Source organism: Staurois parvus, unplaced genomic scaffold (genome assembly GCF_062004578.1).
Source record: "Staurois parvus isolate SC_StPar_1 unplaced genomic scaffold, SC_StPar_1.0 ptg000152l, whole genome shotgun sequence".
Taxonomy (NCBI): Eukaryota; Metazoa; Chordata; class Amphibia; order Anura; family Ranidae; genus Staurois; species Staurois parvus.
This window is the reverse complement of record NW_028317948.1, coordinates 1,834,094-1,846,118: the sequence shown is the minus strand read 5'-3', so window position 1 is coordinate 1,846,118 and position 12,025 is coordinate 1,834,094. Positions and strand designations below refer to the sequence as shown.

The 12,025-nt window shown below is 45.0% G+C and overlaps 1 pseudogene; it reads right to left on the bottom strand.

Annotated features, from left to right (window-relative positions):
- Window positions 1–2,953: 2,953 nt before the first annotated feature.
- On the bottom strand, window positions 2,954–3,069 carry LOC149463771 (U2 spliceosomal RNA; annotated as a pseudogene).
- Window positions 3,070–12,025: the final 8,956 nt, after the last annotated feature.

The following is a 12,025-nucleotide window of genomic DNA, read 5'->3' as shown; positions in this document are numbered from 1 at the left end:
AACTGAGACATCTACCGGCAGTGCATCGAAATACTACATCTGACTCTGACAGAGGATATAACTTTTGAAATCGATTAAATGCTACCGGTCTCTTATTAACCTTCTTTCATTCCTCTAGAACAGTGGTCTCCAAACTGCGTCCCGTGGGTGAGATGTGGCCCTTTGCTTGCTTCTATCTGGCCCTTGGGGCATTTTTCCACTACTGACACTGACAATAGGGCATTATTCCTCCCACTGACACCAATGATGTTACACTATTCCTGCCATTGACACCAATGATGGGGAACTATTCCTCCCATTAATACCAAAGATGGGTCACTATTACTCCCCCTAATACTAATACTAATTTACTCCCAAGTCAGGATATTTTCTAATCCCACTAGCCACAGTCCAGCCCCCCCTAAAGTTTGAAGTACAGTAAACTGTCCCTTTGTTTAGAAAGTTTGGAGACCCCTGCTCTAGAAGGACATCTTTGATTTCATCCTTCAAAGGGAATGTGGGAGACTTCTTTGTGAGATGAAGAAAATATCTTCATGACTTTGGAGGAGGTTCAACAGCTTCCTCCCACTGTATAGCCTCACACAACGCAACAGTAAAGGTATTGATAGTGGTGAAGTTGAAAGACATAGAAGTTCTGCCTCCTCATCCTCTGAACTTGCCCCTGAGTCTCCCTGGTGAACTGGAGACTGACAATCTTTCAACTCCTAAAGGACTTGCTACCTTCTGGGACAAAGACAACTCCTTTATTGAGTCTTGGATCATTTTCTTCATGGATTCCATCATCTCTTGTCTCTCCTTTTCCTATCACTAGAGATTTATGAGAGACATTCTTCACAGACCAGCTTGACAAGCACTGCCTGTTTACCGCAGGCCCAACATGTTTTACTATGCGGTTTGGGAGCTCTGCAGGATGACCTTGAGTGTCTAGTGGCATGATATGCTGAGCCATGTGATCTTCAAGTAGAATGCGAAGAACGTCTATGTGTATGGCTGCGGCTGCTGAATCTTCTGTGAGACGAGGGCTGAAGTGGGCTGGAAAGGGATAAAAGGAACATCTGTTAACATGAGGCATTTCTCTTTTTTTACTCACCGAATAGTTGCAGTCCCATACCTGGTGGAATGTTGAGGATCTTTGTTGCGCGTCTATGGACTATGTGAGGCGGTTAGAGAAGAAAACAATGAAAAAAGAATAAGGAGAAAACTGACCGTAAGGGTGATCAGAAGATAAGTTACAAAAAGAAAAAAAAAAAGAGATGAGAGTACACAGAAAATAAAAAATAGAAATCATGTGCTGTCACCTTTAAGAGTGTGGGACCCCGTAAGCTGCAGGCTTCTTACCTTGGGTGTCATCCATGACTGGAATAATATGCAGCAGGACCGAGAGAGCAGCGAGCTCTGGCACCCAAAATGTCAACGGAAGGCAGAAAAAGCAGTAGCTTAAATAGGGAAAAGGGCAGGAAGCACAGCCTGAGGTAATCAGTCACTTGAGCCCTGCTGCATAGGATTCCTGCCTCCAGAAAAGGATGATTACATACGGCCTGAAGGACACAGCAAAAGGACAGACTGAGGGACAAACAGGAAGGGAAAAGGAAGCCACAGGGTCGCCTTAAGGCCCAAATGGTGCCCCAAATGATCTACAGAAAAATGCCCCCCCCCACATTAGTGCATTTAGCAGACCAAGTGGTGGAACCTCATATCAGGACAACATGAACCTGAATGGCGGCACCATAAGGGTTAGGCAGGGGCTGGAAAAACCATGATCCTGTGGAATTTAAAGACAGAAAAGAGAATGGAGGCAGAAGAGAATGGAGGCAGGGGTCCACACCTAAACCGGACCATGCTACTCAGAGATTGGACAGGACTCTTTTATTCTGCACTGAATCCGAACTGCCAGTGCACCGGACATATGTGATCAGGCACCATAGGAAGCAATGTTATTTCACATATCATGCGGATTGGATACGGTTCAAACCACATCCAGTCCACACATATGTGAACCGGCTCTTACAGTTCAAACTTTGGTAGATAAGCATGGAAAGCAGAGGGCAATAGCAGGGAACTGTGGCAAAGCTATACTGTGCAAATGGCAGCTTTTTTTTTTTTTTTAAGTCCGCAAACGTGCAACTATAACGAAAAAACCCGTAAGTGTTCACAAAAAATGTGCAAGTGCAAAACACCACACGAAAAAGTGCACTTAGGGGTGTGCTGTGTCCTACCCCTAAAGGGGCTTGGACCGCTTACCCTGATCCCCCGGGGCACGAAGCTCCTCACGGGGACAAGGTTCCCAATTGGTCCTCCTGGCCAAAAGGCCTGGTGGACCACCGTTTCTTGTGTCCAGCCGAAGCCAGACACCCAGTACTTGGTCAGGGGGCTCTCCCGAAGAAGGGCCCCCTAGGGATCAGGGGAGGAAGGAACCAAAAGGCCACACATCCTCCCCCTAGACTTCAGGGTAGGCCCGAGGACCCACACCCTCCATCCGTGAAAAACACACACATAAGTAAAGCAAAAAGTGACAAAACGTGGGAGTGCATAATAAATTAAATAAATAAATAGAAAATAGAAAATAAAAAAATGGTACCGTGCCAAATTGTGCACAGACCAGGCCCTGAGGCCCGTAGCAAAAATTGCCCTGGACTTAGCCAAAAGACCTGGTCCTTAGGGCGCTGTGCAAAAAGAGTGAAAAACAGTGACCATGTGCCATCTTCACACCGTGGGGTCCCACACCCAAGTGTTACTAGTGACACCCCTGAGGCGACTACTCAGGGGGCACTGAGTTTGCGGACTTTTTGCGTCCCCAGCCCCTGGCCAGACCAAGGTAGATCCGTCCAAATCAGGAGGTACTGGGTCTTTCCAGTCTTCTCGGAGGAATTACTCCCGAGGCCCCAGAACGAATCATGGCGCTCCCCGGTTTCTGTCCCTCCGGTACTAGCCTTCCGGACCCCCATCATACCAGTGAGGGTACTATACAACAGCCATCCCCGCAAAGCTAGAATGGCCGGGAGCACCCCCACTGGACACTGATAAGAACAGATACTACACTTGATCTTAGCCAAAAGGCCGAGAAGCTGCGCAAATGGCAGCTTCTGATCTCATAGCTGACATAAACCCGAACTGACAGCTGTCAAAGCTGCCAGTATACAGCATTCTCAGCCGCTGTCTCATGCCTCGTGGAGACCTCTACTTGTGCGGGCGGGGGTCACAGGGATTGTAACATGTTTCGAAGGGCAGCCCCTTCTTTGTCAAACCTACCCCTGGGGGTGATTAAGGGATTTATTAAGGATCGGGTCAGCTGAAAGTGTTACTCATACAATTTGTGCATGCGGAATGGTTTAAGCGGTATGATACATTTTTACAAGTTTTTTTTTTATTAATAATACTGCATCCATTTATAAAAAGTAATGTAAGTTAAGACAAGACTGCAAACAGTGTACATTTTAACCTTTCCAATATACAGTTGCAAGAAAAAGTATGTGAACCCCTTGGGATTACGTGGAGTTTTGCATGAATTGGGCATAAAATGTGCTCTGAACGTCATCTAAGTCACAACAATAGAAGAACACAGTCTGCTGAACATAATACTACACAAACATTAGATGTTGCCATGGTTTAATTGCACATAACATGTAAACATTCACAGTGCAGGGAGGAAAAAGTATGTGAACCTTTGGACTTAATAACTCGTTGACCCTCCTTTGGCAGCAATAACCTCAACCAAACGTTTCCTGTAGTTGCAGATCAGACCTGCACAACGATCTGGAGTCATTTTGGACCACTCCTCTTCACAAAACTGTTTCAGTGTAGCAATATTCTTGGGATGTCTGGTGTGAATCGCTCTCTTAAGGTCATGCCACAGCATTTCAATGGGGTTGAGGTCAGGACTCTGACTGGGCCACTCCAGAAGGTGTATTCTGTGCTGTTGCAGCCATTGTTTTGTTGAATTACTTGTATGCTTTGGGTCATTGTCCTGTTGCATCAGCCATCCTCTGCGGAGCTTCAGTTGGCGGACAGATGGTCGTACGTTTTCCTGCAAAATGTCTTGATAAACTCTGGAATTCATTTTCCCATCAATGACAACAATCCGTCCAGCCCTGAGGCAGCAAAGCAGCCCCAAACCATGATGCTCCCTCCGCCATGTTTCACAGTGGGGATGAGGTTTTGATGTTGGTGTGCTGTGCCTTTTTTTCTCCACACATAGTGTTGTGTGTTCTTCCCAAACAACTCAATCTTGGTTTCATCTGTCCACAGTATATTTTGCCAGTAGTGCTGTGGAACATCCAGGTGCTCTTTTGCAAACTTCAAACGTGCTGCAATCTTCTTTTTGGACAGCAATGGCTTCCTCCGTGGTGTCCTCCCATGTACTCCATTCTTGTTTAATGTTCTCCTTATTGTAGATGTGTCAACAAAAATGTTAGCATGTGCCAGAGATTTCTGTAGGTCTTTAGCTGACACTCTGGGATTCTTCTTTATCTCATGCAGCATTCTGCGCTGTGCTCTTGCAGTCATTTTTACAGGACGACCACGCCTAGGGAGAGTAGCAACAGTGCTAAACTTTCTCCATTTGTAGACTGTCTGTCTTACCGTGGACACATGAACATCAAGGCTTTTGGAGATACTTTTGTAACCCTTTCCAGCTTCATGCAAGTCAACAATTCTTGATGGTAGGTCTTCTGAGAGCTCTTTTCTGCGAGGCATGGTTCACATCAGACAGTGCTTCTTGAAACCTGTAAACCCAAAACAGGTGTGTGTTTTTTAAGGGCAGGACAGCTGTCAGCAACACATCCAATATCATCACACTGATTGGAGTCAAGGTTGGCTCACTCCTGGCTCCAATTAGCTCTGGGAGAAGTCATTAAGCTAGGGCCTCACATACTTTTTCCTCCCTGCACTGTGAATGTTTACATGTTATGTGTAATTAACCTCCCTGACGGTATTCCCGAGTGTAGCTCGGGGTAACATTTCAGTACCAAAAGCGGTAACCCCGAGCTACACTCGGGCTTACCCTGCGGCACTGCTCCGGCAAGTGTTCTTCACTTACCTTACCCTGCGCTCCCACGATGTGTCCCCTGCAGCGTCCCCGGCCATCTCCTGTCATGTCATTTTTGTCCTGTCAAAAATGTCATTTTTTTTTTTTTACATTTTACACAGTAAAACATTGCTGTTTCAACCTATTTCACATACATATTGTCCCTAGTGCTTTGTCCTGCGCCCTGCCTGCATTTTGTCTGTTCTTTCTGCCTGGAAACTGAGAAATGTCCATGGCGTCCAAAAAGTGTCCCTTTAGGTCAAAAGCGGTTTAGACCAGCTAGAGAACAGCGATAGTAAATTAGAACCACTTTCAGAATTGAGTGATAATGATTCATGGGGGAAATTCGTCATCAGAAACTGAAAACGATTTTGCGACTGAGCTCAGCGATGTGCGAACTTGGCGCTCTATTTCACATTTCAGTGTTTTTGGTTTGATTATATTATTGAATTAAATTTTTTATTATTTTTATATTATTTTTATGATTATTTATTAAATTATAATTTATGATTTTGTGTTTCAAATTTTATCATACCCGGGATGTTTACTAGACTCTTGTTCGGACAGATTTCAGTGAGTTTTTCCTAAAAATTACAGCCTACAATAAAAAAAATACATATTTCCATGCAAAAAAATGGTACCGCTTTCAGCACCAAAAATCTGAAATAATCATACCGCCAGGGAGGTTAAACCATGGCAACATCTAATGTTTGTGTAGTATTATGTTCAGCAGACTGTGTTCTTCTATTGTTGTGACTTAGATGATGTTCAGAGCACATTTTATGCCCAATTCATGCAAAACTCCACGTAATCCCAAGGGGTTCACATACTTTTTCTTGCAACTGTATATATATATATATATATATATATATATATATTTTTTTTTTTTTTTTTTGTGAAAACTAGCATCAAGGGTAGAGCTTTTACAGCACACAGCCACTCTCTTTCTTCTTTTTTAAGGGCCTTTTAGCCCAATTTTATTTACCCGCTAGCCTACTGGGCACTTATACCCCCTTCCTGCCCAGGCCAATTTCCAGCTTTCAGCGCTGTCACACTTTGAATGACAATTGCGCGGTCATACAACATTGTACCCATATGAAATTTTTATAATTTTTTTGTGACAGATAGAGCTTTATTTTGGTGGTATTTAATCAACTCTGGGTTTTTCATTTTTTCTTAAATAAACCAAAACCACTGAAAATTTTGAAAAAAAAAGTTTTTTCTTAGTTTTTGTTATAAAATTTTGTAAATAAGTGATTTTTCTCCTTCACTGATATGCGCTAATGAGGCTGCAGTGATGGGCACTGATAGGCTGCACTGATGGACACTGATAAGGAGGCACTGGTAGGTGGCACTGATGAGCATTGACAGGCATCACTGATGGGCACTGAAAGGCAGCACTGATACATGGCACTGATATTTGGCACTGATAGGCGACACTGACTGGCACTGATAGGCGGCACTGATGCGCACTGATAGGCGACACTGACTGGCACTGATCTGCGGCACTGACTGGCACTGATAGGTGGCACTGATTGGCAGCACTGATATGTGGCACTGACTGGCACTGATGGGTGACACTGAAAGGCAGCTCAGATGGGCACTGATATGTGGCATTGATGTGCACTGGTAGGCACTGATATGTGGCACTGATGGGCACTAATAGGCGGCACTGACTGGCACTACCACCGATCACCACGCTGCGCGCTCCCTAAACCGCGCATATGACGTCCATATAACGTCCTCCCAGAACGAGAGAACCACCTTGCATCCTTCATATTACTATATGGGTGGGAGGTGGTTAAAGGAAAGTTCCATACAATATAGGTTTCCCACACAGAGGTATCCACCATCAGCCTCCTGGCTCTCTCAGGTATACAGCTAGCAGCCCCTTGCTGCTCTGGCTCCCACCTCTCCTAGGTGAAGCCCTCCTGACTCCTGGGCAATGACCTCCTGTCTGCCGAGGTGGAGCCCAGAACCCTTAGTCAGGTTATTATATAACCACTAGCCTACAGGGCACTTATACCCCCTTCCTGCCCAGGCCAGTTTTCAGCTTTCAGCGCTGTCACACTTTGAATGACAATTGCGCAGTCATGCACCATTGTACCTATATGACATTTTTATCATTTTTTTGAGACAGATAGAGCTTTCTTTTGGTGGTATTTAATCACCCCTGGGTTTTTTATTCTTTTGCTAAACAAACCAAAAACCACTGAAAATTTTGAAAAAAAACACATTTTTTTCTTAGTTTTTGTTATAAAATTCTGTAAATAAGTGATTTTTCTCCTTCACTGATGTGCGCAATGAGGCTGCAGTGTTGGGCACTAATAGGCTGCACTGATGGGCACCAATAGATGGCATTGATGGGCACTGATGAGGAGGCACTAGTAGGTGGCACTGATGGGCATTGACAGGCATCACTGTTGGGCACTGAGAGGCAGCACTCATATATGGCACTGATAGGTGGCACTGATAGGCGGCACTGACTGACACTGATAGGCAGCACTGACTGGCACTGTTAGGTGGCACTGACTGGCACTGTTAGGCAGCACTGATGGGCATTGATAGGTGGCACTGATGCACACTGATAGGCGGCACTGACTGGCACTGATAGGCGGCACTGACTGGCTGGCATTGATAGGTGGCACTGAAAGGCAGCTCAGATGGGCACTGATATGTAGCATTGATGTGCACTGGTAGGCACTGATATGTGGCATTGATGAGGCACTGATGGGCACTAGCAGGTGGCATTGATGGGCACTGACAAGTGGCATTGATGGGCACTGACAGGTGGCACTTCTGGGGCCACACTGATTAGCAGGGCACACTGATCATCAGTGCCCTGATGATCAGGGCACATGTCCCCTCTGAGGAATGCCGATTACTGGCTCTCCTCTCGAGCTGTCAGCGTGACAGCTCGTGAGGAGAGAAATGCTGATAACCGGCATTTCCCTATTTACATGTGATCAGCTGTGATTGGACACAGCTGATCACATGACTGAGCTGACATCTTCGGCTCTTTCCGTCGATTGGTGATCTGCTGTGTCCGAGGGACACATTGCACCACCGATCGCTGCGCTGCGCGCCCCTGGATCCGTGCATGCGTGGTTAGAGTGGGACAATGTCATGTGACGTCCTCCCAGAACGAGAGAACCGCCTTACGCTTGTCATTACACTATATGGCGTGCGGGAGGCGGTTAAAGCCCTGCATACACCTGTACAATTACTGTGCTTTGGGTTAAGAAAACATGGACCCAGGATTGGAGATTTCATCCCTCCCAGATCACTTTGAAATCTACAGGCTCCAGATCCCAAAACGGACTTTACGAACAAATGAGGAAACTGAAAAGCCAGTTTCCTCTGCATTAGGTAAACCCTCTGGAGCCCCTCAGCCTGTTTAATTGGGAATCCTGGGATATTATCTTGATTCTCACAGTGACAGTAGCCAGAAGTGTGTGTGTGTATCAAATTGGATATGTAAAAAGAGTTAAAATCAAATGGGATATGAGGGATTTGTAGAGGAAAGTGTTAGCCATACAATGTATAAATTCAACAGTGGTTTAATATAATACACACACTGAGATATTCAGTAGGGTGTTTAACAAAGTATCTATTCCAGTGTTATATATACTTGGTAGCACATTTGAATGGGAAAACTTGTTACAATGTAATAAAAAAAAAAAACCTTATGTGTGTCCTGGACATAAGAACTGAGGCTCCATGCATACAAGCTCCTAGCAGCAGCATTTAGCCTTTTTTATTCTGCCTCTAGAAGCAACTAATGTTATCCTATGTGTACATGCACACTTTGTAATCTAGAGGCATTTTATAAACTCAGCATTTAGGAGCAGAATACCCTTCTGCTTTGCATTTTTTAGAGCAATTTTCCAGCAGAAAAAAGCATACCAGACCCTTACCTGAGCACTCAGCCAGGCAAGCTTAGCTTAGGGGGGGTGCTTTGAACCTATGTTGAATAGGACAAGGAATTCCTCCCCAAAACCCTGGGCGATGGTTGTGGGGGTCTGTGGGCATGGGCTTATTGAAATCTGGAAGCCTCCTTTAACAAGGTGGTCCTCAGATCCAGGTCCCCCCTATGTGAATAAGTATGGGGTACATAGTACCCCTAATCATTCACAAAAAAAAAAAGTGTAGCGTAAATAAAGACAGGACAGAACTTTTAAAAAACTGTCTCTTGTATTTATTTACACTACTTTTTTTTGTTAATGATTAGGGGTATTATGTACCCCATACTCATTCACATAGGGTTGGGATCTGAGGCCCCCTTGTTATGGTTCTGGAGGGGAGTGGGGGCGCTCGCCCCCCCCCTCTCCTGGCTGCATGGTTAGAGAAGAGTCTGGTATCTATTTTGGGGGGATACCTGGAGCAGTTTTTTTTTTTTTAATTTTGGTGTGGGATTTTGAAGGGAGACCCCACGTCATTGCTTTTTGTTTTTTGTTTTTAAATGTTGGTGTGGCGTTACCCTAAAAAGCCATACCAGACCCGAAAGGGTATAGTAGGGATTGGGGGGGACCCCAGCACAGTTTTTTTTAGAATTTAATTTCAGCATTTGTTTACATTATGATTGACTGTTACAGCGATCATATGATCAGAATGCTCCCGATTGCAAGTCTGCATCGAGAGCTGACCAGTCCCCGCTCTGCTTCCATGCTGAGAGCATGCAGGGAGAGCGCTCTCAGCACAGTAAGTTGTTTTAACAGGGCTGCATATATGTGGCCACTGGGCATTAAGGCCCACCCGCCGAGAGGGTACATATATGCATAGGGCCGGTGTCAAGAGTGTGAGGAATTAGCTCAGTAGCTGGTTGTGTTTGACCCCTGGATGAGTCAGAGCACGGTGAAAGAGGCACAGCAAGACAGCATGATTTTGGTGAAACAAAATTGTCATTTATATACAAAGTCTGTGATCACAAAGTGCAGATATCAAAACAGCAAAATAAAACAAGAACAGAAAATAAAGCCTTGCTACATCGGGCATCTAACTGCAAACACAGGAACTCTACTACTTGTCCTGAAACAGCCTATTGCCACTCCAACACTTTGGCTGGCCACACACTATACAATTTTCTGCCCAATTTCTTTTAGATTTACCTTCAACTATGTAGTACAAGAGCCTGCCTAACTGGATACAATTGAAAGTGTTGTTAGTTTTGACCTCCTATTATATTGTTTTTGGTAAATCTAAACCAAAAATCTCAAGAAAATTGTATAATGTATGGCCAGCCTTATTTTTCACACAGGATAAGGCTGGTCATACACTATACAATTTTCTGTCCAATTTCTGCAGAATTTCCTTGGCTCTCTCTCTCCTCATTGGACATAGTGGCAGCAGCAAGAGCCATTGCCTCCTGCTACTCTCAATCACAGCCAGTGAGGAGATGGCAGGGACAGGACTGAATCGCACTGTGTGTATCAGTGGACACACAGTGCCAGCTCAGGAGCGAGCATGCTCAAGTGCCACTTGCTATGGAGGCACATGGCAAGGTGGATGAGCCAGGAGCTGGCGGGGGGCCCCAGAAGAGTAGTATCAGGGCTGCTCTGTGCAAAACCATTGCACAGAGCAGGTAAGTATGACATGTTTGTTATTTAAAAAAATAAATACATTTTTACCTGTATTTGCCTTGATGTCAGCCCCCTCCAATCCACTGTATGCCAGAAAATTGGGTTGACAGAGGAAGAGCCTGCTATAGGAGCCCATTGGGTTCCATTGCAGTGCACATGTGCTAACAGTGAACATGCTGACAGTAGGACAGAAATGAGGGATCATGGTAGTTTATTAAAGCGGAGTTCCGGATGTTTTTGTGGTTATTAGCAGTCAGCAGCTACAAACACTGTAGCTGTTGACTTTTAATAAACACACACTTACCTGTCCCAGGATCCAGCGATGTTCTCACCCGCGCCGTCCCTTCTCTTCTTTCCACGGCGCCAGCATCTCCACTGTGGGCACCAGGCTGTGACAGCTTGTGGCTTTTCACAGCCGGGTGCCCATTGTGCATGCGCGAATCGCGCTGCGCCCCTTGATTGGTCCAGCAGTCTTCTGAGACCTGTGAAGGTTCCCAGGAGACTGCAGGAGGAAGGAGGGGGGCCGCACTTGCAGATGACTGAGCCTGAAGTGGGACCGGGTACCTGTCAGAACCAGGTACCCACTCCCTCCAAAAAGGTGCCAAATATGGCAGTGGAGGGGAGGGGGGGGGGAGGAAAACAAGCTGAGCTTCCACTTTTGGGAGGAACTCTGCTTTAAAGGTTGAGGGGTGCCTGAATCACAAACCTAACTAAACAGAATTACAAATCCTTTTGCAAGTATCTCAAGTCTCCATAGACACATTATAGTTTTGCATTTAGTTGCTTAACCAGAGTACAACTTTAAAGGGATATTCCCACCAAAAACTGATATTTTGGCAATTGAGAGATATGCCACCTTAGCTCTTCAACAGAGTCTCACTTCTACTGCTGCACTCTCCATATATTAAAGTAAACCTAATAGAAAATGATGTCTTTCACTTAGTGCAGTAAGTTTGCCCCATCCTATTAGATTGTAAGCTCTTATGAGCAAGGTCCTCCTAACATTCTTGTTGTTTTATTATATCTGTACTATCTCCCTTTATATTGTAAAGTGCTCTGCAAACTGCTGGTGCTATATAAATCCTGTATAACAATAATAAGTGGGCAGGGTTTGGATCTCTAGTGTACAGATCTGACATAAGAAGCTGGTAACCCTCATCCACCGGGGCAGGCTGATCCTTTTTTTTTATCTTGTCCCAAATTTTTATTAGGAAAATATTCATAGACAAATCCAACATATAACTCTAATCATGTAGAAGAGCTATGCGGTATTTACTAACAAATGTTACACGCGCTGATCCTCCATAAGTTTCAGAAGGGGGAGGGATTACCAAACTTCTGAAAGGTCTGAAGGAGGGTCTGGAAATAGAGGTCTGGTCCAATGATGAGAAGGGCGTGGCTGTGTACAGTAGTGAAGGTGGCG